Source organism: Aquarana catesbeiana, linkage group LG01 (assembly GCF_042186555.1).
Source record: "Aquarana catesbeiana isolate 2022-GZ linkage group LG01, ASM4218655v1, whole genome shotgun sequence".
NCBI lineage: Eukaryota > Metazoa > Chordata > Amphibia > Anura > Ranidae > Aquarana > Aquarana catesbeiana.
In genome coordinates this window covers 448,344,762-448,370,283 of record NC_133324.1, presented here as the reverse complement: position 1 = coordinate 448,370,283, position 25,522 = coordinate 448,344,762, and positions in this window count along the sequence as shown.

Here is a 25,522-nt window from a genome sequence, read left to right as displayed (position 1 = left end):
ATTGGGCTTCCATTGATTTCAATAATGTTTGGATTTAGCATACAAACTTTGCCAAACACTGCTCAAATCAAACTCAGGGTAGTTCAGCTCATCACTACTTGGCATCTTACAAACGGAGAGAGTATACATTGTACTGCACATGTACCACAGTTATTATAAAACAAAAAACAAAAATTAGTACAAGAAAACAAATCATTTTGGGGCAGAAGAAACATACAAAGTCCTTTATACCATATAACTTTAACTGATAGCATGTTTTCCATGTATGGACAAAAACAGAAACCGATTAAGAGTAGGTGACCTCTGTGCCTATCACTTGAAAATTCTTTTGAAGCAACTTCTAAAGCCTCGTACACACGATAGTATTTTTTCCAACGGGAAATGTGTGATGACAGGCTGTTGGCGGAAAACCGTGTGTATGCTCCATCGGACAATTGTTCTTGGATAGCAGGTTTTAAAATTTTCTGTGGACAGATGTGTGTTGTCGGATTTTCCGAGCGTGTGTACACAAGTCCATCGGACAAAAGTCCAAAGTACAAGCGCGGATGCTCGGAAGCAAGGAAGAGTCGGAAGCGGTCGGTCTTGTAAACTGGAGTTTGGAGAATTAACATTCGTAACATGGCAAATTATGAAATCTCGAAATGCAGCGCAACATATTCTTCTTCTTTAATGGTATAATAATGAAGCTGCTTTGCTGGTGATACTGATGGAGTTATTGCAAATTAATTTTTAAAGGCTTTTTTTCTAGTGATATCAAGAATAATATTATTATTATTTTTTTTTTTTTGGGCAAGTTACCACAACACCATTATCCCATAGTTTTTAAGATCAAAGATACAACTATGTTGGTGTCCCTTGTCAATTTTACATTGTATTTTTTTAAATGTAACTGCCTACTACCAAACTGTCATTTGAAGTAAAACACATAGCCAAGTATTATTCTCCACAATTTTTTATTGTGCATTAATAAAAGAAAGCAAATAAAATTAGACATGCTATCTGCCAATAGAACTTAACCAAAAAGTGCATTCTATGCATCCAAAAATATAGAAAATATACCAAATCAAATCATTTTCAACCAAAATAATAATGTCAAAGCAATAACTCCAAGGCCAATAATAAATAACACGTTATCTCCTCCGATTCCACAACATGTCTGGTTGACGAACGGACATTCAGAAACTAAATGAAAAGCGTGAAATGAAACGTGCAAATCAACACTCACCAAACTTCTACTAACACAAAATTAGGGTGGTGCTAAAGAGCTGAAAAACCATGTAGTACAGGGGTCTCAACCTGGCGGCCCTACAGCTGTTGTGAAACTACAAGTCCCATCATGCCTCTGCCTGTGGGAGTCATGCTTGTAACTATCAGCCTTGCAATGCCTCATGAGACTTGTAGTTTCGCAACAGCTGGAGGGCCACCAGTTTGAGACCCCTGACGTAGTACGTCACTACGTTTGTGATTGTTGGCCAACAATTGTGTGCCGTGTGTATGCAAGGCAAGTTTGGACCAACGCCCTTCGGACAAAAGTCCATGGTTTTGTTGGCCAACAATCCAATCATGTGTACAAGGCGTAAGGGTTAAGGCCTTTACATTTTTTTTTTGTAGAGGCTACTATGGAGCAAATAATAAGCAGTAGTTTTAGTACTCAAGATGGGAATAGAATGACATCACAGACTAGCACCATTCGGCTGATCCTTGCTTACAGCATCTGCTTGGAGATACCCTTTAAATATAAATGATTTTGACCTGAAAATCTTTACACTAATATAACTGTATATTTGCAATTTGACTATTTTTTTAACAGACCCCCAAAAAATTGTATATAAGTACTATGGAGCACAGGAGAGTTTCTGGCCTGTAATGACTTTAGAATCATTTGAAAAGCCAACAATATAAAACAAATCATATTGAGGAGCTTTGTTACTGGTTGTGGAGCAAAGATTAGCAGCTGACAAGGCATGCTCATCTTTCTTTCTCACAGTCAACATTGCAGATCGTTAGCAAGTGTTACTTAGCAGCAGAAAGACTCATGTGGGGTTTTTCTCTCTGCATTTGTTGTTTTGTCGTACCTCTCAATGGGCCGTTATTAGCTCCTTGCTAGACCACTTCAGGTCAAGTGTAGGCGTGTGTTACTCCTTACAAACTCATCACAATCAATGTCAGCATCTAGATAAGTTGCTAGAACCAAAGCTGATAGTGTCGTTTTATAGAAGACTCCATGTGTTTTGTGTGCATATGATGAAGGCTGAAATGGAGCCTCAATAATTCCTTGCCTGAATGGATTAAACAGGCTGATCTTTTGTAGATGTTTAGCAACTAAAACTAATTAGCACAAAGACACCTGTCTTTCAATAAAGTTTAAAAGAAATCACACTGCTGCCACTAAGGAAATGCTAAACCCAGACTCTGTGGAGTGAAATAAAAATAAATAAATATATTTCAAAAGGACATGAACAATGTCTGGTGGGAACATTTTACTGCTGAAAGAGCTTTGCTTGAGAAACATGTTGGCATTTGGAATTTTATTTGGTGGTAATGGTTTAGTGGATACAGATGAACAGGATAACAGCTTCATCTTTTCACTAAGTCAGCCAAGATTTTTTGTCCCCCGTAGATGCAGAATAAGAGGAATCTTTGACTCAATAGAATTTTAAAGTGCTAATCCCAAGCAGTTCAGTCACAACAAAGACAAGCATGCTATTTCTTGCTGGAAAATATCTCTTATATTGTTTTGCCACCTTCAATAGTGCACCCTGCGGCCACATTTTCGGCATATTTCTCTTGAAAACAAACCTTAGGGAGATTAAGAGAATCACCCTTATAGTAAAAAATATCTCAAATTAGCATGGATACTCAGATAATATTTCTTTTTGCAGTGGAATACTCTGTATGTTTACTTTGTCTTAAACCAACTCTGTGAAGTCCAATGATTAAAAAAAAATGTAGTTACATACTGATGCCCCACAACCTGTTTAAATATTTGTTTTGTAACACTTCATATAAGTATTTTTTTTTAAAGTTAATCAACTTCATGCAGAGCCAGGAGGGGCATGCAGAGCTAAGAGTCCTGCTCGCGTTGTGTGTGTGCACAATTGGCAACATGACCATGTAGCTTTGGAATTAAAGGGTTTGTAAATCCTTGTGTTTTTTCACCTTAATGCATCCTATGCATTACACCTGGCAGTCACTGTTCCCCCAGCCCCCCCGTTTTACTTAACTGAGCCCCTTCAACTGTTCGGCGGGGATGCGCTGTCCCTCTCTCCACGGGCTCTTGATTGGATAGATTGATAGCAGCGCAGCCATTGGCTCCCGCTGCTGTCAATCAAATCCAATGACGTGGGTGTCGGGGGGCAGGGCTGAGTCCAGCATTTATGTCCGTGGACGCAAATGCCTGACTCGAGAGCGCGCCCGCAAGGTAACCCCCTCGGGAGAGCGCTTCTCCTAGGGAGTTATCTGATGCATGGATGAGCCGTGAGAGCTGCCGGGGGACCCCAGAAGAGGATATTCTGGGCCACTCTGTGCAAAACGGTCTGCACAGTGGAGGTAAGTATGATATGTTTGTTATTTAAAAAAAATAAAAAAAGGTCCTTTACAATCACTTTTAAAGTGGTTCTATAGGCACTCTCTTTACTGTGACCTACAGGTAAGCTCACAATCAGGCTTACTTGTAGGTACAATGAATATCTCCTAAACGTACACCATTTAGGATATACAGTATTCACATCGGTAATAGGCGTCACCAGCACATGTGCAGTGATGCTCTGCATTCAAGGGCATACAGTATACCGTAGCTCATGCACACACAAAAGGAAGACAGGGTGAAGATAGAAGCGCCGGTTGAGCCGTGACTGCGCTGCTCTGGAGTGCTCCCTTTGCAGGTAAGCCTGTCCTAGGTGCATACTAGCACATTATGGCATAACACTGCAGATGGCCCTTTTTTTTTTTTTGAGAGAGCGGTTAACCACCACTTTAATTCTGATGTCAATTAAGCCCTGCGTAGAAAATATTAAATTATGCCTCAAAATGTACCTAAAGCCAATTTTTGTTTTTGGACAGAGTGGTGATGGCTTGGAGTGAATAATTTTTGATTAAAATCCGTTTCTCCATTATGGAAATTTACGCTATTTGTCCTGGTGACCGCTGTCACTAAAACTGGACTGAAAGTTAAGCTGAACTCCAGAAATTACCTACCTGCCCTGCAAGGGTTAAATGTTTGTTACCTCTAGGGGATGAGGAACAAGGTATAATACTTACATTACTTCTCGGTTAGGCAGACTCCCTCCAACTGTTCAACCCGTCCCTACAAAAATTCTTTCATAATGCGCTCAAGGCCTTGGTCATACAATGATGTTATCAAGTAGAATGAAGAACCGATAAACCTGCATTGTACATGAGGATGGCGTGAGCCTGTCTACAACTGGGAGTAAAGAAGAATACAGATTCCTGCTTGAGCAAGGTGTAAGGTAAGTATTACACCTTATTGTTAATGTATATTTAACTCTTGCAGTGCAGGAATAGGGAGGGTGGTAATGGTGACTGACTGCTGCAAAGTTATTTTTTCCTGAAGTTGGGCTTCAAGGAAAATCCAAATTTTTGAGTTGCCATCAGAATAGGAGTAGAGAGGAAAGCTTTCAACGAAGATACCAGTTTTGTCTCGTTCTCACTTGCGTCATCCCTTGCCACCCCTCTGAAAAGCTATCCACATTGGATTGCTTTTAAAAGAGCATTTAACAGGTGGTAAGACAGTAATATGTCAACTTTCACTGCCCCTTTAAAATCTCTAAAAGCCTGAACCTCTGTGTCGCAACTGCATATGATGAATAAACTTAAATAGGAGGTATTACCTGTCAAATGCAACATTCGGCTTATTTTTTGGCAAAGGATCTAGCTTAGGTATTTAGCAAAGCATTGTGCCCATGGCATGGGAACAGCCCTGAGCAGCTGCTTCCCTTCTTTAAGTAGGTGGTCAGGTAAAACCATGGCTCATCACCTGCTTATACTGCCCCGGTTGCCCATGTGAACAATGCAAAATTTCTAAGCGGCCATTTCCCACATTTTGGAAATATTTTCTCTCAGTTCCTCTTGATTCAGAACCGGTAACAAAGGGAAATCTCCCCATGGGACACACATGGCAAAAAAAGTGAGTGTGAGTGGTTTAACCTTACCAAGATGAAAAAAATGTTAGCGGTTTAGATATACCTTAGTACTTTGTACATGTACACTTAGAGCTGACTAGCATCTGTCCTGCCTGTTAGTGGTTCCACCAAACCCCATAACACTGAATATTTAGTCTTATATTATTATACTGTAACTACCAAATGTGTGGCCATTAATTTACAAGTTAATTAAGGCTGTATTATTTTTTGACCTCTGAGTAATTTATTAAACACTGGTATGGTATGCATGAATGCCCAATCAGACAATATTTTAGATGGATTATCTGGTCATATGTGCTTTGTCATTAAATTAATTGTGGGGGAGTGCAGGCTTATTTTGGAATGGGAGAGGGGAAAGCGGTATCAAATGGCAAGCAGGAGCTCATCATAGACTCTGAGTAAAGAAAGTAGGTGATTGTTGCACATTGTAAAAGTGAAAAAAAGTCTAATTGCTGACCAGGGTAGAAATGGAGAGCAGGCAGCACCTGAGAGTAAGAAAGAGTGACCTGCTTATCTGTTAGTAAATCAGCCTCAGTGTGTGAGTTTAGGTAGCTGAAATAGCAGCAACTATCAGGCTTAAAGTGGTTGTAAACCTCAGACGTGAAATATAAACAAAGCATATCCCTCTATAGTGTGTCATTTCTGTCTGCTGCCTCATTCCTATGCTATCAGCATGAATCACTTCCAACAAGTTTTCTTGACACCAAGAGAAAAAAGGGGGTAGGGGAGGGATCTCCAGCACACACAACCTGTGATTGACAATTCTGTTCCTGTGTGCTGTGTGAAGGAGGTGTATCCCTCCCCTCTCCAATCAGCATAGGCGTGCGCACAGGGTGTGCCAGGTGTGCCTGGGCACACCCTAATCACCCTGTGCTGCGCAGATTCCCCTTACTGCTTGGCTGCAGAGAAAGGGACTGGGAAATCTCTGTCCTCAGTCCCTTTCTCTGTCTCAAAAGTGAGGCTGTTCAGACCCCTGATATTTCACCAAAGTCCCCCAATGAGGCTCCTAATAAATTGTAAAAAAATAATAATAATAATAATAAATTATTGTAAAAAATAATAATTTATTGTAAAAAATAATACAATTGTAAAAAAAGTTATAATAATAAAAAAATAAAAATAAACTACTGACACCAATCCCTGCCCCACTGACACCGTCCACTGCTCTACTGCCATATATATATATATATATATATATATATATATATATATATAAAGTGTGTATGCTTAAGCTTTGGGGTGCACACCCTAATGCACTAGGCTGCGCACACCTATGCCAATCAGCTTTCAGAGCTCTCCTTACTGAGCTTTGCAGAGTGTAATTTCAGCTCTCCTCACCCTGTTTTCTGAAATCTCAGACAAGCTTGATAAATTCTGGACTTTGAATGAACGTAGAGAAGAGAAGATTGCAGAAAAATAGGTAAAACTTGTTGTAGGAGGATTTGTTTAATCTATGTGTATCCCCTGAGGCCAATCACTTCACTGGGTATATGTCAGAGTTTACAACCACTTTAAAGTAACCTTTCAATCCTGGACTTAAAGTGGAGTTCCAACCCAAAAAAAAAAAAAAATTAGTAACGTGTTTAAAAAAAATAAAAAAAAAAACATTTGGAGAAAAATTTTTTTTTTACTCACCTCTAAATGCCTGTTGCTAGGGGGTCCCTCGTAGTCTGCTTTCTTCGGTGCCTGGGCTCCTGACATCACTTCCCTCGGCGCAGGAAGGGAGATCGCCTCTCTCCCCTCCCTCTTGTCAATCATCTGGGACATGTGGCCGGTCCCAGATGATTGCGGGGCCAGTGACAGCGCGCGGCGCGTCTCCCACATGCGCAGTGGGTGCCCGGCTGTGAAGCCACAGCCGGGCGCCCACCGTCAGAATGCCGGCGCCACCGAGCGGAGGGGGGACGAGCGCAGCTTCGATCCCCCGCATCGCTGGACCCTGGGACAGGTAAGTGTCCAATTAAAAGTCAGCAGCTGCAGTATTTATAGCTGCTGACTTTTAATTTTTTTTTTTTAAATGGGAACCCCTCTTTAATTTATCATAACCAGGCACATGCAAAGAAAAGAAATGATAAAGGTGAGAAAATTAAAATATTTTAAGTTAGTCTGCATACTGCCCATCTATTGGTTTTACTTACTTTTTGTTGTTACCTGCTGTCCAGATTGCCTGCTAGAACCAATAAATACGTTTCTGTGTAAACAACCCAGGAGACTGATTGTAGCTTGTACAGGGCAAGGTACCCATTTCCCACAGAAACAGGACTTGGGCTTGGCAATTGGCTTTTCAGGTACCCAATGCTTCGTTCTAGGAAGAACAAAAGAGAGTTATATGCTCTACCACAGTAAACAGAAGTGAACAGATTTTAAATTATAAACTGCATGCTGGAGTTAGGAGGAGAATGCTACAGAATGGGCAAAGTACGTGTTCACTTTTAGACTGAATATTCTGATTCTTGCATTAACCAGTGACGACTGGTTCTCTTTCATTTAAACATCTAGACGGAGAGGAATTATACCACCTGTGTTTCTTTAGGATCACTGATTGAGTTTTACATTTTTATAAGCACAGTGCTGATTTTTTTTTGTTCCTGTAAAGCAGCTGTATAAGTGGAAAAGAGCACAGGGCGAGCACTTGGAGCAACATTTATGCAGTACTTAGCTCCCTGCTTTATAACTTGATGATATAGGCAACTACAGTAAGTTATAATGCCACCGTTACTTTACCTATGTGTGTCTTGTGAGAGGTGACAGGAGTGGTTACTGAACAGAAGACTTGAAGATTATTCCGATTCCATTGTATATATTGCTCAATTGAAAGACAGACAGCTAAAGTATATGAGTCCCTATAAAAGCAGTATTTTGTTTTTAGACCATGCGATCATTTAAGCAACACTTAGAACCTCTGTTTACTGTAGAACATAGTAAAGCAGCATATTCTATGTTTGCCCTCATGCCAGTTGGAGAATATGTTTTAAAGCCAAAATAAACTTAAAGTCAATTGCACATTGTGACTTATGATTCAGATGACAGTTTGAGTAGTCTATGCATGAGCACATTAACTTTATTATACGTTTAATAAAGCATGCTGTGTGGCACTAACTGTCTAGCATGTGCAGCTACTCAGAGTAAGCTAAAGCCCCCACAGCTTTAAAGGCCCACAAAATATGCATCTAATGGCTCTAAATACGTGGAACACTGGAACAGTACAGGTAATGTGTTGACTTTGGCTACCCGTAAAGCTTTAATAATCTGTAAAAAATGGATTTTGTTTCGCTGGACACACTTCATGTTTCAAGCTATAGTGCCAAATACCACTTTCAGCTGTGTGGTATAGTTGGTAGTCTCATTGATACCTACAAGGAAAGGGTTTTAATGATCAACTTTCTAAAATCTACAAAATGTCCTTTATGAGTATCCTAGTTTGGCCCATATATTACTAATGAAAACCATAATGTTTGGCTCAGGTATCGTAAGTGGAATAGACTGACCAAGATGTCTTTAACAGAGCATTCATAAAACGAAGCAGATTATGACTAGGTTCTCAATTTGTGCCCCTTTCAAAATCTATTCTTGTTGAAATTATACCACATCTGATGAATGTTTATGATAAACAGTAACACTAGATATACACATTTTCAAGCTTTAAATCTTGCAAACACAAGTTTGAGGAACATCATGTCTATAAAACCTTTGCAAACTGTTTAAAAAAAAACATTGAGGAACTTTCTTGAAGCCCTCTAGATGCAGAAATCAATTGGGATGCCAGTTTAATTTTGTCCAGGCTTGAACATTTAGAAAACATTTTATTCACTTGACCTCCAGAAGATTACGGGCTAGTTCACACTGGTCCGATATGCACTCCGAATTCAAGAACACAGATCACATAACATGTCAAAATCAATTGTTCCCTATGAGAGCCGTTTTACTGGTCCGACTTGTGTTGGTCTGACTTTGAAAATGCTTCCTGCACTACTTTAGTCCAACTTGGGCACAATTTCAGCCCATCGATTTGAATGGAAGTTGGGATCATCATCTTAACTGATTTGACTTGTGGCATGTGACTTGTGCTGTGAGGATCTTGAGGGGGAACCCACGCCAAAATCAATAAAAAAAAAAGGCTAATTGTTGACCAGGGTAGAAACGGAGAGCAGGCAGCATGTGAGAGTAAGAAAGAGTGACCTGCTTATCTGTTAGTAAATCAGCCTCAGTGTGTGAGTTTAGGTAGCTGAAATAGCTGAATTAGCAGCAACTATCAGACTTAACCCCTTCCCGACCGGCGCACGCCGATGTACGTCGGCAGAATGGCACGGCTGGGCAAATGGACTTACTCCATTTGAATTCCCTGCCGTGCCGGCGGCGGCGCACACGCGTTCCGGCTGGGAGCTCCGTGAGTCGGGTTGTGGGTCCCGCGGACTCGATCGCCGCGGGGATACCCGCGATCACCTCACAGAGAGGACGAATGGGGAGATGCTGATGTAAACAGCATCTCCCCGTTCTGCCTAGTGACAAGTGTCACTGATCACAGCTCCCTGTCATCGGGAGCAGTGATCAGAGTAATGACACTGCTAGCCCATCCCCCTACAGTTAGTAATCACTCCCCTAGGGCACACTTAACCCCTCCCCGCCCCCTAGTGGTTAACCCCTTCACTGCCAGTGTCATTTACACAGTAATCAGTGCGTTTTTAATCGCACTGATCGCTGTATAAATGACAATGGTCCCAAAAATGTGTCAAAAATGTCTGACATGTCCGCCATAACGTCGCAGTCACAATAAAAATCACTGATCACCGCCATTACTAGTAAAAAAAAAATATTAATAAAAATGCCATAAAACTATCCCCCATTTTGTAAACGCTATAACTTTTGCGCAAACCAATCAATAAACGCTTATTGCGATTTTTTTTTTACCAAAAATATGTAGAAGAATACGATCGGCCTAAACTGAGGAAAAAAAATGTTTTTTATATATTTTTGGGGGATATTTATTTTAGCAAAATGTAAAAAATAATGTGTTTTTTTCAAAATTGTCGCTCTTATTTTGTTTATAGCGCAAAAAATAAAAATCGCAGAGGTGATCAAATACCACCAAAAGAAAGCTCTATTTGTGGGGAAAAAAGGACGTCAATTTTGTTTGGGAGACATGTCGCACGGCCGTGCAATTGTCATTTAAAGCGGCGTGGTGCCGAATCGCAAAAAACGCTCTGGTCAGGAAGGGGGAAAAATCTTCCGGGGCTGAAGCGGTTAAAGTGGTTGTAAACCTCAGACATGAAATATAAACAAAGCATATCCCTCTATAGTGTGTCATTTCTGTCTGCTGCCTCATTCCTATTCTATCAGCATGAATCACTTCTAACAAGTTTTCCTGACACCTAGAGAAAAAAGGGGACAGGGGAGGGATCTCCAGCACACACAACCTGTGATTGACAACCTCAGCTCTATTCCTGTGTGCTATGTGAAGGGGGTATATCCCCCTCCCCCTCCAATCAGCTCTCAGAGCGCTCCTTACTGAGCTCTGCAGAGTGTAATTTCAGCTCACCCTGTTTTCTGAAATATCAGACAAGCTTGATAAATTCTGGACTTTGAATGAACGTAGTGAAGAGAAGACTGCAGATACATAGTTACAACTTATGTAGGAGGATTTGTTTCATCTCTGTGTATCACCCGAGGCCAATCACTTCACTGGGTATATGTCAAAGTTTACAACCACTTTAAAGTAACCTTTCAATCCTTGACTTAATTTATCATAACCAGACACATGCAAAGAAAAGAAATGATAAAAGTGAGAAAATTTAAATATCTTAAGTTAGTCTGCATATTGCCCATCTATTGGTTTTACTTACTTTTTGTTGTTACCTGCTGTCCAGATTGCCTGCTAGAACCAAGAAATAAGTTTCCGTGTAAACAGCCAAGTAGACTGGTTGTAGCTTGTACAGGGCAAGGTACCCATTTCCCACAGTAACAGGACTTGGGCTTGGCAATTGGCTTCTCAGGTACCCAGTGCTTCATTCTAGAAAGAAAAAAAAAGAGTTATATGCTCTACCATAGTAAACAGAAGTGAACAGAAGTTTAATGTCATGTCACCCTATGCATGCCCAGTATCACCCAGTCAACCATTTTTACTGACATACTAGTCAGTGTAAGGGTAGGATCAAAACATCAGTGTCTCTTTAGCAGCACTTTTTTATCTGTATTTTCAATTGTGCCCCTTTCTAAACATATATACTAGCCAATAGGGACTGGCGAGTGAAAACAGGTTGGTAAGGAAGTCAATTTAGATCTCAACCCCTTTACAAAACTGTAGTTTTCCCTGATACAGAATTTCCCAGTGCCTGGTCTTTGACACCTGCATATATTGATGCAATACACTTGGTTTTAAACCCAGAATAGTGCTACACAGGAAATTGGATAGGTCAAAACTGCACTTTCACTGAAGAGATGGCCTCAAAGAAGTCTGGACACAGACTGCACAGATGCAACCAACAAAAAGAGGATTTCGGGCCATGACATGACATGTAAGTATACATCTGGGGTAGGGATGTGTGGGTTACCTTAGGTCACAAGGGCTTATCCTTTAGAGAAGTACAGCCAAGCTTGTTTGGCTGTACTTCTCCTGTGGATCACAGGAGTGCAGTTTGTTCTGCACCTCTGTGACCCGTTATCAGCAGACAGCGGGCTGAAGCCTGCTGTCAGCTGACATTACAGAGCCGGTCCAGTCTGGGGCAAAATCGTGACATTGAAGTCAGGATCCACCCACATGCCTGGAAACATGAACTGCTGAAGGCCTGAGCTGGCCTCTTCCGCCCCCTCCACAACCCAGCGTTCCAGTGAGCGAAGGGGGGCAGAGCAGACTGTGGTGACTGAGAGTCACCAGCTCTCTGCTCACGTAGTCCTGAGAACTGAGCGATCAACATGTCTTAGAGCTGGCAAGGGACAGATGCAGCATCACACCGATGCTGCATCCACCTAGGCAAGTATGATTCTGAAAAAAACAAAAAACAAACTTCTCTTTTAACACTGTAACTGCATCCATTGGCTTTTCCCAATTCAGAAGTAGGAAATCAGGTGAAAAATTATTGAGCATAACATATAAATGTTTCCATTACTCAATGTTTCAAATGTTGTGGTCTTTTCACCTTGTAATGGATACAAGTGGTTTTTGAATGGCAGCTCAGCCATAAACTCTCATTTTGTAAAGCTCGTGACAAGTCACATCATATTGTTTCTGTTGAGACTAGGCAGCACAGGTGCTAATTCAAATTTGTGACAGTATTGGAGGCAGTCATTTTTTTTAGCATTTATAACTATCCTGCTATGTGTTTCCTTGCCAGTGAGATTTGATTACCAGCTCCTCCTTGCCAAAATTCAGTTTAATCATCTTTCGTATATGCTGTTTTAATTTGAAATTGTTCCCCTTGACACAGTAAACTGACGTTTCTTTTACTGCTATACCTGCAATTTTGACACAAATTATTGGGCCTCTTCGGGGCTCGGCCACCTTTTGTTGCTTTGAAAATTCACATATCAAAGTGCTAATTGACACACCACTTTTATAGCTGACATATGCTGCCAAGTGACCTAATATTTTACTTTTGCAGCTGTGCTTGTCTTTGCAATTTGGTTACTTTAAAGATAAACTTTAATTCCATGAAGTATTTCCAATATTTTGTTCTTTCCTGGTAAATGCATTCCTGTATTATAATGTATACAATATTCAATGTATTTAACAGTCCACTAGTGAAAACATAAGGGATGTGTCCTTATTGTAACAATCCAGTTAGCCTCCTCATACTTTACAGCTGTAGTTGTATTAAACTAAAACTGGCCATGCACTGATTGACATTTGGCCAGTTCAGCAGGGACCTGCCGAATTTCAATCAGTGTGTGGCCTGTCCTGCTCAACAGAAATTGATCATTTTATTATCTTCTATGAAAGGGACATGTTGGAAAAGGTTTAGCAATAGGTGACTGAAGCCGCTGATCAGTGTATTTTGACATCGGTGGGTCCCTTTTGTCAGTATGCATAGTCCTGGTGGAGGGGAATTCTCCATCTACCTCATTTGTGTGTGTGCATTTTTTTTTTCTTCTTTCAGCCCGCTCGATGAAAAAAAAGAAACTAAGGCAGGCCATGCGTGGGTCGAATTTGGAAAGAATTTTCTTTAGAAAATCTTATCTTTTTCGTTCAAACTTAGCATCATTAGTGGGCTGCAGCAACAGCCGATTTTCGTGCCGCCATCAAATTTGAATAATCAGGCGTGTTGGAAATTTTTTGAAAAAAAAAATGATTTTCTAATCAATGATGGGAGAATCGTGCGAGAAATGTAATCAAAAAAGAGATGCGCATGTGCAAGAAAAGAAAATTCCCGGAAAGAAACAAAGATTTCCAGCCACGAAAATTCTTTTCTGTAGCAACAGGAGGTGAAATTAACTTCCCTAACAGTATTCCTGAGTCAGGCTCGGGGGTGGATTTTCAGCCCCAAAAGCAGTAACCCCGAGCCAGACTCAGGATTGCATCGCAAACTTACCTTGTCCCCAGAATCCTGCGATGTCCTCCCCGCTCTGTGTGCATTCCGTCCTCCGTTTGATCTATCACAGAGCCGAGCTCCGTTCCCTGCAAGCGTTGCGAAGCACGGGGACGGAGAACGGCGCCAAATTCAAAAAGTAAAAAAACACAATACATATACAGTACACTGTAATCTTACAGATTACATTACTGTATCAATTTATTTCACATCCCTTTTGTCCCTAGTGGTTTGTCCAGTGCCCTGCATGCAGTTTTATATTATAAAAACCGTTCTTTCTGCCTGGAAACCGGAGATTGTCCATAGCAACCAAAACCGTCCCTTTACATCAAAAGTTGTTTTAGACCAGCTAGAAAACAGCGATATTAAATTAGAAACACTTAGAAAAAAGGAAATTGTTTGGGACTTTGAGTGAGATGTGTGTGAGAAAAAATCAATTACATACATAATCAAAAAAAGGGTTTATTAATAAAATTGCATTGGACCTGATGCATTGACAGTATGACAAGCTGATGGGCATGTAATACATATAAACAGCATACATGTTGCACAAGCTTTAAAAGCCACAGGACATTGTAGTATACAAACATGATAAAGTATAAAACTGCATAAATAAGCTTGACGCGTTTTGTGGATTCATTCCACTTCTTCAGAAGCAAATGCAGATTTCATGTCTAGAAATAATATATCCAAAATTATTCCAATGAATTAAACAAGGATGCAGGGTAAGGAAAAAACCCAGACACCCCAAATGACTTACTTATCAGCTTTAAAAACAGTCATACAGTGCTGATAAGTAAGTCATTTGGGGTGTCTGGGTTTTTTCCTTACCCTGCATCCTTGTTTAATTCATTGGAATAATTTTGGATATATTATTTCTAGACATGAAATCTGCAATTGCTTCTGAAGAAGTGGAATGAATCCACAAAACGCGTCAAGCTTATTTATGCAGTTTTATACCTTATCATGTTTGTATACTACAATGTCCTGTGGCTTTTAAAGCTTGTGCAACATGTATGCTGTTTATATGTGTTACATGCCCATCAGCTTGTCATACTGGCAATGCATCAGGTCCAATGCAATTTTATTAATAAACCCTTTTTTTGATTATGTATGTAATTGCTTTTTGCTCACACACATCTCACTCAAAGTCCCAAACAATTTCCTTTTTTCTAAATAATTACCAGGGATGGAAGTGTAGTGCTCACAAATGGCCACACACTTCATTTAATGTCCCAACCTTTTTCCTTTCTTAGATAAATTAGAAACACTTGCAGAACTGAGTGATAGTGATTTGTGGGGAAATCCGTCATCAAACACTGAAAGTAACGACAGCGACAATTCTGCAACTGAGCAAATTTCAGTGTTTTTTGACTTGATTACATTATTGAATAATTTTTATTATTATTATATTATTATTTGTTATAATTATTTATAGTTATTTATTATATTATAATTTGTGATTTCGTGTTTCAAACTTTATCATACCCGGGATGTCTACTAGACTCTTGTTTGGACAGATTTAAGTGAGTTATTCCTAAGAATTACAGGTCTACAATATAAAAGGCCAAATTTTCATGCAAAATATTTGTACCGCTTTCAGCATCAAAAATCTGAAATAATCATACCGCCAGGGAGGTTAAAGGCTTTGTTGGTCGAATTTCGAAATCAATGGTGGCACCATCGGATCACAAAACGCACAAAATTTCTGATTTTCAAAAGTAAATTCAACCATGTTTGGCCAGCCTAAAGCCTCATACACATGATCAGATTGTTGGCCAAAAAAACGTGGAATTTTGTCCGAAGGGCGTTGGCCCAAATTTGTCTGGCCAACAATTACGAACGTACTGATGTACTAGACGTACTACGTGTTTTTTCATCTCTTTAGCGCCACCCTTTGGGCTCCTTCTGCTAATTTCCTGTTAGTAGAAGTTTGGTGAGTGTTGATTCGCGCTTTTCATTTCGCATTTTTCATTTTGCGCTTTTCATTTTGCACTTTTTATTTCATGCTTTTCATTTCACGCTTTTCGTTTCGTTTGTGATCGGCCGTTCATCAACCAGACATGTTGCGGAATCGGAGGAGATAACGTGTTATTTATTATTGGCCTTGGAGTTATTGCTTTGACATTATCTTTTTGGTTGAATAATGATTTGATGGTATATTTTCTATATTTTTGGATGCATAGAATGCACTTTCTGGTTAAGTTCTATTGGCAGATAGCATGTCTAATTGTATTTGTTTCCTTTTTTTAATGCACAATAAAAACATTGTGGAGAATAATACTTGGCTATGTGTTTTACTTCAAATGACAGTTTGGGAGTAGGCAGTTACATTTTAAAAAATATATGTAAAATTAACAAGGGACACCAACATAGTTGTATCTTTGATCTTAAAAACTACGGGATAATGGTGTTGTGGTAACTTGCACAAATAAAAAAAAAAAGCATAATAATATTATTCTTGATATCACTAGAAAAAAAAAGCCTTTGAAAATTTGTTTGCAATAACTTCATCAGTATCACCAGCAAAGCAGCTTCATTATTATCCCATTAAAGAAGAAGAGAATGTGCACTGCATTTTGAGATTTCATAATTTGCCACGTCACGAATGTTACTTCTCCATTACAAATGCTAGTTTACAAGACCGACCGCTTCTGCCTCGTCCTTGCTTCTGAGCACTTTGGACTTTGTACTTTGGACTTTTGTCCGACGGACATTTGTTGGCAGGAAATCCGACAATAATTGTCTGATGGAGCGTACAAACGGTCGGATTTTCCGCCAACAGCCTGTCATCCCCTTGGAAAATCCAATTGTGTGTATGAGGCTTTAGTTTCTTTTTTTCATTCAGTGGGCTGAAAGAAAAAAAAACCACACACACCACAAACGAGGTAGATGAAGGATTCCCCTCTCCCAGGACTATGCATGCTGACACCAGGACCCGCTGATGTCAAAATACACTGATCAGTCACCTATTGCTAAACATTTTCCAATAATGTCCCTTTGATAGAAGATAATAAAACAATCAACTTCTGTTGGGCTGGACAGGCCACACCCTGATTGAAATTTGGCAGGTCCCTGCTGAACTGGCCAAATGTCAATCACTTTCATACAAGTACATGGTACAGCAAGCACATATCAGGAATTTGAAATGCTGGGGTAAGAAACGATTTAAGACACCTTAACCTCCCAGATGATTTTCCCGAGTGTGGCTCGGGGTTAAATTTCAGCACCATTAGCAGTAACCCCAACCCACACTCGGGATTACATTGCAGGATCCTAGTGTGGTATACTTACTTTGTACCCAGGATCCTGTGATGTCCCCCCCGCTGTGTCTGCGGGTTCCGTCCTCCTCCAAAGCCTCTCTGTGCCTGGCTCTGTTCCCTGCGAGCGTTGCGACACACGGGGGCGGAGCCTGGCGGCAAATTTAAGAAAAAAGTAAAAATCATAACACATACAGTACTGTAATCTTACAGATTACAGTACTGTATGAAATTATTTCACATCCCTTTTGTCCCCATTGCTTTGTCCAATGCTCTGCATGCAGTTTTATATTATATATACTGTTCTTTCTGCCTGGAAACTGGAGATTGTCCATAGCAACCAAAAAGTGTCCCTTTACGTCAAAAGTGGCTTTAGACCAGCTAGAAAAAAGCGATAGTAAATTAGAACACTTGCAGAAGACCGGGGGGGGGGGGGTTGTTGTTGTTGACATTGTTGGTTGCAGTGTTTCCATTGTTTAGTTTGTCATGCAAAAACAAGCAGTGCAGGTAGGATTGTATGGTAATTTTAGTGTTGCCATTTCTGTTTTATGATAAGAAGCTAGCAGAAAAGCTGCTGTTGCTGTAGCAGCCTTGCATAGTTGGACTTCATCTCTTCATTTCCTCTCTTCATTGTTCTCTCCTTAGTGGCCAGGTGGAGTAAACTGGTGATATTTCAGCTTTTTTTATGCTTTGGGCTCCTACGACTTCCTAATGTGAAGCCTTTCATTCGCATTCTTCTGTTGGCTTTGCTTTACCAGCACTGGTCCAGGTTTCAAAACTGCATTGGGTACAGTAGACCTTTTAGCACACCCTGCTGCCTGCAATTCCCCTCCTGTTGCCCCCCGCCCTGCAGTGCTGCCGGCATCCCTCCTCTCCTCTCCCCTGGGCATATTTCAGGATGGAGAGCAGGGGAAAGGGCTTGGAAACATGTAATTTACCAGCCCCTACTTTTTCTAAGTGAATACAGTGAACACAGTCACTCACTGTGTTCATTCATAACTGAAGCATAGTAAACTGTATTTACTATGCCTCAGTTTGTTCATTAACAGGAAGCCGATCAGCACAGAGCACTTCTCATTCATTCACTGTCCCATGCAGCTGAAGCTGCAGAGAAAGGTATGTGTGTTTGAGCTTTGGGGTGCACACCCTAATGTAATAGGCTGCACACACTTGTGGTGTTGGATATGAGAGAAGCTGATTTGATAGCTTTCACCTCTCCAGGAGAAGCATCAGACTGCCAATTTTCTTAGCTTGTTGGCTGCTTTGGTGATAAAGTGTCATAAAAATGTAGTAATATTGTTCTTCTCCAATAAACTTTTGCCAAAGTAAAAAGTGCTGAACACCAATGTCACTGGGTGGGTGGGGACTGGGAATGAAAGTATTTTTTGAGTACAAGGACTGTGACATACCTTTGTAAATAATACTGCAAATAGGCACAGACTCTAATAAGCCATACTCTAATAAGCATAATTTAACCACGCCCATGTTTGCCATAAGTCCCCATCTTCCTAAAGTGTTCTGAAGTTGGGAGGTACAGTATGTGTCAGGATGGGGATCTGAACCCACAACTTCTGCTGCACTTCACAGTAGCTCTTCTTGCTGAGCCACCTGAGATGCTGGGCGTCATCCTGTCTCATCCTTTGGATAATATTGCCTTGTACCTTGTTTCTGTTGAACCTTGAACTCCTTGCTTCTCCCATGAACTTCTCATTTAAGCCATGTCTTTTCACATCCTGTTTGCCAGATTATTGTGCTCTTTCCAGCTGATATCTTGCTCCTTTGCGTACCTGCAGCTGTCCTTATCTCCACTATGACTCCTTTGGCTTGTTCCTCGACTACACTTCTGCTTGATTCCAACCTGCAACCACTTTTTATCGTTCTTTGGCTTGCGTACTGACTATACTTCTACTTGATCATTACCTGCTATATCTGCTACTGGACCCCAGCTTGCTCACCACCTGGTGTGGCGATCCTGAGGACCGCAACAAACTGTCTCCTGCTACAGCCAAATATTTCAAATTTTGACTCATCAGTCCAGAGCACTTGTTGCCATTTTTCTGCACCCCTGTTCCTATGTGTTTGTGCATAGGATGTGGAAGCAAGCTTAAGTGACTGAACTATGCATAAAAATATAAGAACTAGGGTGCAGAAAAATGACAGCAGGTACTCTGGACTGGCGAAATTTGAAATATTTGGCTGTAGCAGGAGGCAGTTTGCTGGAGAGTGGTATAATAATGAGTGTCTTCAAGCAACAGTAAAGTATGGTGGTGGTTCCTTGCATGTTTGGGGCTGCATTTCTGCAAATGAAGAAATATAGGCAGATACTTATCCATCATGCCATACCATCAGGGAGGTGTGTGATTGGCCCCAAATTTATTCTGCAGCAGGACAAAGACCCAAAACATACAGCCAATGCCATTAAGAACTTTCTTCAGTGTGCAGAAGAACAAGGAGTCCTGGGAGTGATGGTTTGGCCCCCACAGAGGTGTGATCTCAACATCGAGTATGTCTGGAATTACATAAAGAGACAGAAGGGGGTTGATTTACTAAAATTGGAGAGTGCAAAATCTGGTGCAGCTCTTCATAGAAACCAATCATCTTCCAGGTTTTCTGTGAAAGCTTAATTGAACAAGCTGAAGTAAGAAGCTGATTGGCTGCCATGCAAAGCTGCACCAGATTTTGCATTCTCCAGTCTTAGTAAATCAACCCCAAGAATTTTAGGCAGCCTACATCAATTGAAGATCTGTGGTTACTTCTCCAATATGTTTGGAACAACCTACCTACTGAGTTCCTTCAAAAGCTGTTTGCAAGTGTACCTAAAAGAATTGAAGAATTGATGCTGTTTTGAAGGCAAAGGGTTGTCACACCTAATATTGATTTGATTTAGATTTCTCTTCTGATCATTTAGTTTCCATTTTGTTAATTGATAAAAGTAAACTATTCACTCATCCATTTCTGAATGCATTCTTAATTTACAGTATTTTTTCACACCAGCCTAAAACTTTTGCACAGTAGTATACCTGTGTATGTATGTATGTGTATATATATATATATATATATATATATATATATATATATATATATATATATATATATATATATATATATTTGAAATTGGATACACTATATAAATGCTTCTCACCTGACTGTTATATTTCTTATCCTGATTTAATACCTTCTGAATCTTTGACCGCAACATGTCAGGAAAGTCAGAAGACAGTAATATGTCCCTATTTGAATACTTGTTCTAGGTCAGTGACTAAAAGTATTGAAGTACTTGGATCTGTATCACATCTGGGCATCTATCACTTTCAGATATGGCAGGCAGCAATAGCAGCCTCCATGTTTCTTCTAGAAAAGTTATCCTCTACCGTGCACTTGGTTAATCAAAGCAAATGGCTAATTAGTTGAAATCCTTTAATGTCCATTTTTGTTTGGTTAGTAAATACATTTTATTAGAATGCATGAAAGAAGAATAAAATGATGGAATCTTGCCCTAATTTGCCCTATATGCTGGCAGCATGCACATGCTTTGATTTTCAGCTCAGCTTTCTTTTAATCATATAAGAGAAACAATGATGGCTTTAACAAGTCCACCAAAGAAATTCAGAACGAACATGTACTCATAAATAAGCTGTTCAAAGGAAACGTATCTAATCATGCGCTCCTAGATTTTGGCTGCGCTGCATTTTTGCCTTTCAGGCTTTGATACAGATGCCGTTGAGAAGAGTTGAAGGGAACAAGAGCAGCAAGCTTTTGAAGACTTACTCTGCTATAATCTTATTTCACGTCAATCTTCTTATAGGTGTCAAAGACCTCAGTCAGCTATTTGTCCTGGGGCAATAGCGTGATAGCTCTAGTTGACAATACTGTTCAGTGAATCAGCATAAGAGATAAATTATAGAGATTTACCTGTATGAAGCATAATGATTTCCATACCTCACAGGCCTTCCTGTAATTTATGAGATTTGGAGAGCTCCATCATGGGTTATTCCACTGGTCTTCTAAAAGACTTCATCAAGCACAGAAAACTAACAGTTTGCCAGGGTTTCCCTGCCAACTGGGTGCTTTGAAAGCTTTCCAGGGACCACACAGATCCGATAACTTTGAACTACCAGTGGATAAAACGAGACACACAGGCACACACTTGAACAGTACACTATATTAAATAAGATTTGAAATAACTGACATGGAATATTGTAAGAGATTTACCAGGACAGTTATGCCGACCTTTAGACGGAATCCAGGGGAAAGAGCATTTTTTATATTTGCTTCAAAATATTTGTGCAGTATTACATGGGAAGAGCAAACTGCAGCTTAACAGATGCATATGAATGATCACATAAATAAATAAATAAATATGTTTTACTTAGGAGACAATTAAGGATGCTGCATACAGGGCAGCATTATATTAGGCAGAACTAAAGGTTTACTGTACAGTATATTGTGTGCTTTCATATATGCAACAATGAAACAGTGAAAATGATATTCAAAATCTAATTCTATATTCAGAACCCAGCTCTGTAGTACTTTTGCAAGCTAATCCCATGCACACTGATGGCTCTCATGAGTTAGATTCATGGTATAGGCTCTGGAATATGTTTTCCATTTGTGGAAACATGTTATTAAAAGAACAGCTAAACATTTTTTTCTGAAATTTTAAGTGTTCTTTCTCATAACTAGGCTGGTAAGTTGGTGACAGGCGCAACCCTGTCCTCGGGGTCCATAAATTGCTGGTCCCACATTTTATTTCAGTAGGCTGGCTGCCTAATCTAGGATTTTATCAGCATGGTTGACGATAATGGGACTTCATATCAATGTGATAAATATGGAAGGAATATTATCATTTTTTTTAAATATAAAGATAAAAGGAAACGGGTAGAAAAAGAAACAACTATTGTTACCGCTTATGGTTAAAGGTATTTGGAAACCATTATAGCTACTTTGAACTAGTAAGGATCAAAAGGGTAGGAGACCATTTTGCCTTATAGTTAAAGATGCCCCACGTCAATACATGTAGTTATATAATTTAGAAATGTTTTCTTTAGTGGCGGATGGTGCTCAATTTTCTTTGGGGGAGGGGCTAGCCACCCTCTCCCCCAGCTAGCCAACCACCCCAGACCCACGCCGCTCAATAGTTTGCCGCTTACCCCCCACCCCTGTCGCTCGCTCGATCCGTCACCGATTCACTCGCCCGTTGCCTGCCAGGCCCCCCGCCAGCCTGCACTTATCCCATCCGGGTCGCAGCTTCGGCAGCTTCCCCTGCATCTCCGCCCTGGCGGTAGCTTCTCCTCCCGGCCAATCAGGACTTAGGACTCCTGGCCAATCGGGTCTCAGGACCCACTTCCTGATTGGTTGGGAGGAGAAACAGAAAGACATTAGCAAATATTATTTCGCTAATGTCACACAACTGGGTGGGTTCAGAGCGCAGTGCTCTGCGCCCCAAGCCCACCCTTTTTGAAGCCAATTAGACCCTCAAGCTCTAATCATGTGCTTAAAAAAAAAAAATAATAAATTTAAATCCATGCATCCAGCAACCTGCATGTAGAGTAGGGACCGACGCTTGGATTAGGGTGGTGGCGCCCCTGCGCCCCGTATATGTGCGGCCGCCACTGGGTTTCTTCAACAGATTGATTTATCCCTCTGTCTCCTACTATCTATTATTTAAAATAACTGTACTTTTACTGTACTTTACAGTTATCATTTAAGTTTAGTTAGGTTATATTCTAATTTACCCCTTCTCCCCACCCCATCACTTTCCCAAAGACTTATATGTAGTGATGAGATTCGGTTGGGTTCGTTGTTACCAGAGGTTTGCAGTGTAGGATATGTATTTAAGATTTATTATGCCAAATAATTTTTTGTGGAGTTTTGGCCAGGAGATTTACTATAATTACTATAATGCAATTATAATGCAATATGTGACCATTGGACAGCAGGCTTAGAAGAACCAATAAAGGGTATTTAGGATAAGCAAGCCTCAAAACTATAAAGAGCAGCCATAGGGGGTTGTTTACTAAAGGCAAATCCACTTTGCACTACAAGTGCAAGCTACAAGTGCAAAGTGCACTTGAAATTGCACTTGGAAGTGCAGCCATTGTAGATCCGAGGGGGACATGCAAGGAAAATAAAAAACAGCATTTTAGCTTGCACTTGATTGGATAATAAAATCAGCAGAGCTTCCCTTCATTTCAGATCTACCCCTCAGATTTACAGTGACTGCACTTCCAAGTGTACTTTCAGTGCAATTTCAAGTGCACTTTGCACTTGTAGTTTGCACTTGTAGTGCAAAGTGGATTTGCCTTTCATAAATAACCCCCATAGAGTCAATAAATTGTTGTAGGGAAAGCATATAGAAAGCTTAAAAACTGCATAGTGAGAAAATGGAGTGAAGTACAACAGTGGGCTTTGGTCTCAGGGGTGGGAGGAGCATTGCTAGGATTGCTAAAGATGTGCACTTTTGGGCAGGAGAATAATAACACCGTGCATGTAATGTACCATGGCAAACAGGCTGCAGTCAAATTGCATTACCCGAGGGAGTGGTTTAAAGGGCATGGTTAAATAAATCCCAAGACTACTTGCTATATGTGTAGCAACAGAGGGCAAGAATCAGGTTTGTGCAATGTACCAAGTGAAGGCAGACTGTCAGAGTGTGTAACACATAGAATGGAGGGAGTGTTAACACACAGAGTGCAGGAGTCAGGATTGTATGACCCACAAAGTGCATGAGTCAGGTGTGTTTATCTGTCCCCCCCCACCCTCTGGTGCCACATTTGGCATCTTTCAGGGGGAGAGGGGGGAATGGGTACCTGTTTTTGTCTGGTACCCTTCCCCACTACTGGAGATGGCGCCAAAGCGTCATCGCCCTTTGGAAGTTCGGCCCCCCTTCTCCTTCCTCCGCCACTGGGCCAGTTAGAAAGTGCAGTGCAATTTGCGCATGTGCGCATTCGCGATTCACTGACGGTTTCTCTTACGAGGAATGCCGACGGCAGCACCCGACAGCTAATCCGAAAATCGGCTGGGGTGCCATCATCCTGGGAACCCTGGACAGGTAAGTGTTCTAATATTAAAAGTCAGCATCTACAGTATTTGTAGCTGCTGACTTTTCATTTTTCGTGGGGGGGCTGGAACACCACCATAATTTTAAAAGAAAAATTCCAGTTCCACAGCCATATATGAGAGTTTGCAAAAGTGGCTTTGCATCCCACCATGGATCAGGCAGGAACAGGGCATAGTGACCATAGGACTTTTTGAGCAACGTCTATTATTACTTTGTTTTATATATGGTTGCAGATTTTCACCTATTAAAATTACTGCTCCTTATTTTCACAAAAGCAAAGTGATTTTATGTCCTTATTCTCCTCAGTGGGAAACCCAAAATATGGAAAATAGTATCTGTCTGCAGTACCAAGAAAATCCTTGCAAAAAAACTATCAACACACTATTCCCCAATATGATCTCCATTTTGACTGGGAGATTGTAAACAAACCTAGTCTTTACAATTTGATCTTGAAGTTTGCCCAAGCTATGGTTTACATGCATTAAAATCATCTTGTGAGACAGACTTTTAGTAAAATAAACACATATACATGGAACTAAATTTATATATACCTCTCCACTGATCTAGAACAGTAGATAATGAGATTGATTTACTAAAGGCAAATAGACTGTGCTCTTTGCAAATATAGTAGCACTCATTTTCCCCAGAGCTTTGCAAATGTGATGAAACTATGTTGATTTCCATCATGCAATCGTGTTCAAGCAAAAACGCTGTTTGTTAAAATTTTCCCTTGCACCTGATTGGATGCACCTAATTCACAAAGTGAAGTTTCGCCACATTCACTAACCTCTGGGGAAAATGAGTGCAACTGCACTTGTGAAGTACAAAGTCTATTTGCCTTTAATAAACCTACTTCAATGGATCCTCCATTATGACCTACTCTATACCTTTAATCCTTTGTACAATAGGAAACTATAGGATGACTTCTGTGTCCTTGAGATGGAAATAGTGTCCTTACAATCTCAGCTTCAAAATTTTACCAATCATCATGCAAAGAAGCAGTACACTGTTCAGTTATTTCAATTTTGTTTATTCAACTCAAACTGCTAAGCTTTGAAAATGTATGACAGTTAATTACGCTGTCAACATTCTTATTATGTATTTATCAATATATTATTAATGTATTTCTAGGTATCTGGTGATCAATCACAAGGGGCAGTATTCCTTCATGAATTTCCTCTTATAAGAAGAGAAAGTCACCAGGATGATTTTTTGGCCGATCTAATGAACAGTCAAAAGACAGAAGACCCGGTAAGACTGTATATTTTGGGTCTGCATTATTGTTTGAAATGATGTTTTTCCTGATCCTATACTATTATGTTTTGTTCTTAATATGAAGATTCCTAAGAATAAATAGATGAAAATATCCACCCATGTAAAATATTTAGGATTGAATGTCTCTTCCTCCTATGAGTAACAGATAGGGATTAACTTTGGGTTTGGGTCCAACATGAGTTTGACCTGAACTCACCCTGTTTGCAGTCAGCAAACTGCTGATCAAGCTAGTAATTTTTGGCCAGTTAG